We start from the raw sequence: 7,512 nt of genomic DNA, 5'->3' as shown, positions 1-7,512 counted from the left end.
AGCTTCAGGCAAAATTAGCTGATGAACAAGCAGTCTACAGGTCCTTTACGAGCTCATGTCATGGAAAAAGATGATAAGAACTATGTAGGTTGACTTAACTCAGAAGAGATAGAAAGGAAATTATGGAATTTCAGTGTAATTCTCTGGGCTGTAAACACAAACGTGAACAATAGGATCCCAAAAATGTCATCACCAGGAACAAGTCATAGCAAATAATTTCAGTTTCAAGCTTGAATAGGATTCCAGGCTTGGAACACTGGAGAAATATCTAATCTATTGAATTAGTTCATAGTTGTTTCAGTAAAGTCCCTCATGGTATCTTTGAGTTGAATGCCATTTCATTTTTATCATTAACATATGATTATCTGGCATTCATAATGCAAGATAAAGATAGCTAACCTTAGAAATGACAGAATCAAGATAAGGACAATCCTAAAAGATGTAATAATTTTCCAGATGATGAAGTGAAATGTAATGGGAATGCATTAAAGTCCTGCATAAATGTGAACATCAAAGTCTTGAGTAAAATATGGAAGAGATTTGACTTGATGGTCATCATAGGAAGATTGTCTGATGGTTTTAGTGAATCACAATGTGTACACATGCCGACAGTGCCATAAGAAACCAAAATAGATAGATATTGATAACCTCAAGGTGCACTCATAGCGTTCAACCTTCATGCCGTCTGAGGCCATGGTCTCTAAGACGATACTGGGAGCAGAGGTGTCAGTTCAAGGTTCTAGTCCTTAGGTGAAGTACTGACAAAATAGAGGGTGTCTAGAAGAAAGTGATAAGGCTGACAAATTAGACTCCAAAATCCCTGGCCTGGTAGGAGCTGTTGAAAGAATTGGATATTTAGTTTGGATAAGAGACACACGAAATCATGTGATAATTAATGACTGATGTGCAGAGGAAGGAATATACTTGCTGCCTTGTGTTATATCAAAAGCTAAGTGTAGAGCTTTTTGGTAGGTAACTGCTGGATTATTAGCTGCAGGAAGGCCAGGAGTGTGTGTGTCCTGTTCACCAGTAGATCCTCATCACTTAATATAGTGACTAGTAGATAGTAGTGATCAGTAAATCAATACTGAATAAACAAATAACAGTTTGAAAGAGAGCTTGACTCAGATCTCATTAGTCCTGAATTCAAATCCATGTTCCATCTAGGAATTGTGCAACCTTGCACAAACATAGCTAGTCTCTCTGCAAGTTTGTTTGCATGCGTGCATGCTAAATCGATTCTGTTGGGTCTGACTCTGTGCAATCCTTCTGACTATAGTCTGCCAGGCTCCTCTGTCCATGGGATTCTCCAGGCAAGAATACTGTAGTGGATTGCCATGCCCTTCTTCAGGGGATCTTCCTGACCCAGAGATTGAACCCACGTCTCTTGCAGCTCCTGCATTGCAGGTGAATTGTTTACCACCGAGCCACCAGGGAAGCCTGCATTTTTGTTTGTTGTTGTTGTTCAATCATGTCAAACTCTATGTGATCCCATGGCCTGCAGCATGCCAGGCTTCCCTGTCCTTCACCATCTCCCAGAGCTTACTCAAACTCTTGTTGATTGACTCAATGATGCCATCCAACTCCCCTTCTCTTCTTGCCTTCAATCTTTTCCAGCATCAGTGTCTTTTCTAATGAGACAACTCTTTGCATCAGGTGACCAAAGTATTGGAGCTTCAGGTTTAGCATCAGTCCTTCCAATGAATATTCAGGACTCATTTCCTTTGGGATGGACTGGTTGGGTCTCCTTGCAGTCCAAGGGACTCTCAAGAGTCTTCTCCAACACCACAGTTCAAAAACATCAGTTCTTCAGTGTCAGCCTTCTTTATGATCCAATTCTCACATCCATACATCACTACTGGAAAAACTATAGCTTTGACTAGACGGACCTTTGTAGGCAAAGTAATGTCTCTGTTTTTTTAATATGCTGTCTAGGTTAGTCATAGCTTTTCTTCCAAGGAGTACTTTTATTTACACATGCTCAAATAGGGATAATAGTACTTCAAGTGATTCATGTGGTTTTTATGATTATCAAATCAAAAGTGATGGTGTGAAATCTTTTAAAATATAATAGCAAAGTTCTGTGTAAACACATGTAACAATATTAGAATATGGGCTTCACAGGTGGCACTAGTGGTAAAGAACCTGCCAATGCAGGAGACATAAGAACTGTGGGTTCAACCCCTGGATGGGGAAGATCCCCCTGGAGGAGGGCAGGGCAATCCACTCCAATATTCTTGCCTGGAGAATCCCATGGACAGAGGAGCCTTCTGGGCTACAGTCTATAAGTTTGCACAGAGTTGGACACAACTGAAGTGACTTAGCATGCACAGTATTAAGAAACAACCCTATTAAGTTCATTGTGAAGAAGGACATTCTAATTGATAAATCTTTTCAGCAGTGGAATGGGTCTCCTTAGGGATTAACCAACTCTTAGTCACTGCAAGTTGTCAAGCAAGGTTGGGTGACACCTCCTAAAACTGTGCTAGAGGTCAAGATTTGCTTCTATGATATTCAACTGGGTGACAATTAAGGTGCCACCTTCAATGTTAAGATTTTGTTTCTTTATTATCCATCCTTTCTATTCTAACTTCAGCAATCCCCTCATTGTCCATTTCAAAATTCTAAGCATTCTGATGCTGCTCTGGTTGGATCCTAAGAAGATTCAGGTATACTTCTCTCAGCTGGCTTCATAACCACCACGTTTGTAGCAAGTCTCTTTTAGGACTTCCAAGTAATCCATTTGTTATGGGCCTCCCTGGAACTAAAGCCCCTCACATTTTCTAACACATCTGAGGCAAATGACACTCTTAGTAGTTAGAGGGGCTCTTTATGCAGTACCAATAAGTACCAATGAAAGAAACATCATATCCTGATGAACTAAAATACCCCAATTAGTCTTGCCATCTTATCCAATTTAAACATCCCATGTTCAAAGGTTAATTGAATTATAGAAAGATTTTATAAAGATATCTCATATTTATAAAGTACTTTCTAATTTTTGTTAATTCTTTAACATGTTTTATCTCACGTGAGCCTTCTAACAATCCTCAGGGTGAGTATTTTTATCTTCATTAGATGGAGGAAGAAACTGAGGGTCAGAGAGGTAAACTGACCTCCTCAAAAACACACAGCTAAGTAATGGGAAAGCCAGGACTAGAAGCGAAGTTTTCTGATTCCATGTTTAAGTGCTCTCTCTGTGCTAGCACAGTTCAGCTCAACCGCGGACTTTTTTTGGTCTTCCTGGACCTCTTTTGGCTGTCCAGGAAAGCCTTGGAGATAACGAAGGCATTACCTTTTCCTGGGATGTGGTATCGTCAGATGCAAACTATTTTTATCCTTTTTGCTTCTGATTTCATGAACAAACTTTCCATTTCCAAATCACACTTAAAGTTCACTGCCCTGATTAGTAACTATATTTGTAAGAAGTAATGTTATGAAGTAAATCAACTGAATTCAAAAATTCCCTCTGTATATTTTTGTTGGCTTGGAACATAAGCTGTGGAAATTCCAACACTTTCATATAAAAAATTAGAAAAGCCTGCCTGTGATTTGCCACATTATAATTAAAATAGGACTTAAGGAGAATATCCTGTTTTTGAAGACTTTGTGCCAGAATAAATACAAGAAATACTACCTGGTTAAAATGTTTAAAAAGAAAGTTGTAACAAAAATTTCAATGTCCTTATGGAGGTTAAAAATATTTTCTATAAATTTCCTAAGTATGCTTTTTAAAAACCCAAAGGGAAATAAACAAGTAGGGAGAAATACTAAATGTAAAAATGAAAGTAGATAGCTTTAACCTGAAAGATTTTCCACTTAAAGGATTTGGGCTCCTAGGAATCAATGGGTTCCGTCTTTTCCTCCAAACCGGGACTGAGGCCATCTTTGCTTCAGATGACAATAATCTTAAGCCAGATGACACTGGCAGCCTGACATTCTCCACGCCCCTCAGGATCCTGCAGGAGCAGTGATGAAATTGGCAATTTTATTCTCAGGGATGTTCTTAAATTTTTCCAAGGAATTGCTACAACTTTTCCTTTTAGATTAGCAAACTGAACAGAATTTAGAAGTAATGGTCCTGTGTAACTTATCTTCCAAGCGATCAATCCAAAAAGACCGTTGTGAAAGTCTATTGGACAAAAGTTTCAAGGCCATTAAGGAGGTGTTTGTGTTGGAAGAGATCTGAAAATCATCTTGTCCTGTGGTGCTCAACCAGAGTGGCGATCAGGTGAAGTGCTGCTCTTTGGAGATGATTTTTTTTTTTAAATAGATTAGATTGCAGATAATGCCTATGATGATCATCAGGCTTACTCACTTGCTTTCTGAAATGCTTTCCTGATTGAGAGTAAAAAGGTGGAGTTACAGCAAGTTTCCTGTGAACTTCTCATAACCCAAAGTCTATCTTATCTGCTACTGGTGAGTAAGACAGCAGACATTCTGTTCATTATTATAGTTTTTGTAGTTAGGGAGAAAAAGGGCGGGCAATAATTTTTCCTGCATCCTTAGAAAATATTTATGGATTTCTCTCAAGTCTGGGTTTGTGAAAATGAAAATCATCCATCCTATACTGTGGTGGAGATAAACTGGAGTCCTTCTGATGAAGCACAACACCATCCAATGTTAAGCGCAGGAAGCAGTGACCACCAGAGCCACAGACAGCAGCAGCACTGGAGCGGAACCCGAACTCCAAGTGAGCTCTCCCTGCTAGTCTCTGGTGGCCTCAGAACAGCTGCCTCTAGGCTGGGCTACACCGCCCTGCTGGCAGAAAGTGAAGAGGAGCTAAAAGCCTCTTGATGAGAGTGAAAGAGGAGAGTGAAAAAGTTGGCTTAAAGCTCAACATTCAGAAAATGAAGATCATGACATCTGGTCCCATCACTTCATGGGAAATAGAGGGGAAAACAGCGGAAACAGTGTCAGACTTTATTTTTGGGGGCTCCAAAATCACTGCAGATGGTGACTGCAGCCATGAAATTAAGACGCTTACTCTTGGAAGGAAAGTTATGACCAACCTAGATAGCACGTTGAAAAGCAGAGACTACTTTGCTGACTAAGGTCCGTCTAGTCAAGGCTATGGCTGTTCCTGTGGTCATGTATGGATGTGAGAGTTGGACTGTGAAGAAGGCTGAGCACCAAAGAATTGATGCTTTTGAACTGTGGTGTTGGAGAAGACTCTTGAGAGTCCCTTGGACTGCAAGGAGATCCAACCAGTCCATTCTAAAGGAGATCAGCCCTGGGTGTTCTTTGGAAGGAATGATGCTAAAGCTGAAACTCCAGTACTTTGGCCACCTCGTGCGAAGAGTTGACTCATTGGAAAAGACTCTGATGCTGGGAGGGATTGGGGGCAGGAGGAGAAGGGGACACCTGAGGATGAGATGGCTGGATGGCATCACTGACTCGATGGATGAGAGTTTGAGTGAACTCCGGGAGTTGGTGATGGACAGGGAGGCCTGGCGTGCTGCGATTCATGGGGTCGCAAAGAGTCGGACATGACTGAGCGACTGTACTGAACTGAACTGACACATTAGAAATAAAGTAATTTTGAGTAGTTCCATTGAATATCAGCAAGAAAAAGGAATGCATGACCATTTTGAGAAGAAATACATAAAAATAATTCTTTAAGGATCAGACATACAAAGTAAGTAAAAGAGACAATAAATTTACAGAATGTAGCCATTTGATTTGTTGTAGAATATAGAGTAACATCTAAAATATTACAAAATGTGATATCTTGTAGGCATAATGTATCCTTTCTCTGTGGCCCCTGACAAGTCTATTGTCTCATTAATTCCCACATTATCTCTGGGCAGCAAGTCCCATTTTACAGAATGTAAATGGTAGAGTGTTTCATTTTTCCAGAATTATATATTTGGAAGCAAGATGCTACTGCAAATCTTGATTTTTTGAGTAACCTGAGGGAAGTTACTTTGCCTCTCAAGGTAAAGCTTTCCCCATCTATGAAACAGGAATAAAAAAAAAAAAAACACTCATCTAATAGGATTGTCTCAAGGGTTACATAAGATCCTGCAAATAGAATTAATAACACCTTTCACAGTAAACAGAAAATGCTCAATAAATACCAACTACTCCAGAGAGAGGGGGAGAACATATCTGAACTCTGATTTGTGATGTTTCTGTTGAATTCTTCTATAAACTGATGAGACACCATCCAAAATACACCAAGCATTTAAAATAATTTTTGGCCAAATTATAAACCAGACTGTTGACAGTTTTGAACCATGAAGAGAGGAAGAGTGGAGAAATTGAGTGACTATATATGAATTTGCCCTATTCTCCATTTTCTGTGTTGATGGTGTGTGTGTGGTGACTATTACTGGAAAATGGTCTCCTGGAATCTGAACTAGAAGGTCACGGTATCATCGCAAAGGCTGCCCATCACCAATTGTATAACCTGGGGATGAGGTTGACATGGAGGGATCAGATCACTGCCTCAACACTGGGCAAATGCTATTCTAGAACCCTGTAGTCCCAGACCAGCAGCAATACATCACCTGAAAATTTGTTAGAAATAAAGTTTTCAGATCCTGCCCCAGATTCCCTGAATCAGCAATTCTGGGGGCGGAACCTAGCAATCTGTGTGATTACGATGCCACTGTTCTCCAAAAGAGTCCAAAAGGGACCAGAACCATATCCCCATGGCCTGATCTCCTTCTTAACACAGCGCCTCCATATGTATTAATAGTTCTGCTCTGGGGAATATTAACTTATAAAAAGAAATGTCAAGATGACAAAAAACGTTATTTTACGTACTTGATCCAAAAAATTAAAAAGTGAGGGCAAGCAGAGGCATAATATTCTAAGTTCCTATTGTAATTTGATTTTTCCTCTAGGTTTAATACTTTAACAGCTTATGAACTGGACAAGATCTTGGCATTTGTCTAGTCCAACTAAAGCCCACCATCGTGTGTCTAAATACATAAGACTGTTTAGAGTAGAAAGCATAATTACTACCCAGGCCTCTAGCCTAAAATTAGCTCAGTTTTTCCAGTGGACTTTTTGAAAAATAAAAATGTCATGGCAATTGAGAGAACTTAAGAGAAATTTTTTCTGAAATTCTAATCTTGCCTATCCCTACACCTAGTTTCCTAGTGTTTGTTTTACAAATTCTGTACCAGACATCTGCTCAAGTGACTGGTGACGCTGCTTTGTCCAAAGAGTCAAAGAGGAAATTTTCCTAAATTACGTGGATGAATAGAAACCATTGAGTTCGGGATAAGAATCTCTTGGGAAAAAGATTACAGTGTTTAAAACCTTCAGCTCCCCAAATACACACACCTGCATTCCAAGGGACTCTAAAAGAACCTTTCCTCTCTCTCCCTGAGTTGAAATTGAATTATTGCTCTTGAATAAGTCTCAGTGGTGAACTACAGGAGGCATTCTTCCTGGCAAGAGAAATCTTCGATTTAGCATGAAATTCAAAGCCCTTGTTAAAGACAGAAATGTCCATGTAAGAATGTCTGGAATGACTGTATCAGGTTTTCTTAGGGGCTG

The sequence above is a fragment of the Capra hircus genome, chromosome 3 (genome assembly GCF_001704415.2).
Source record: "Capra hircus breed San Clemente chromosome 3, ASM170441v1, whole genome shotgun sequence".
NCBI classification, from domain to species: domain Eukaryota; kingdom Metazoa; phylum Chordata; class Mammalia; order Artiodactyla; family Bovidae; genus Capra; species Capra hircus.
The sequence above is the reverse complement of the archived record's forward strand: the minus strand, read 5'-3'. Positions refer to the sequence as shown.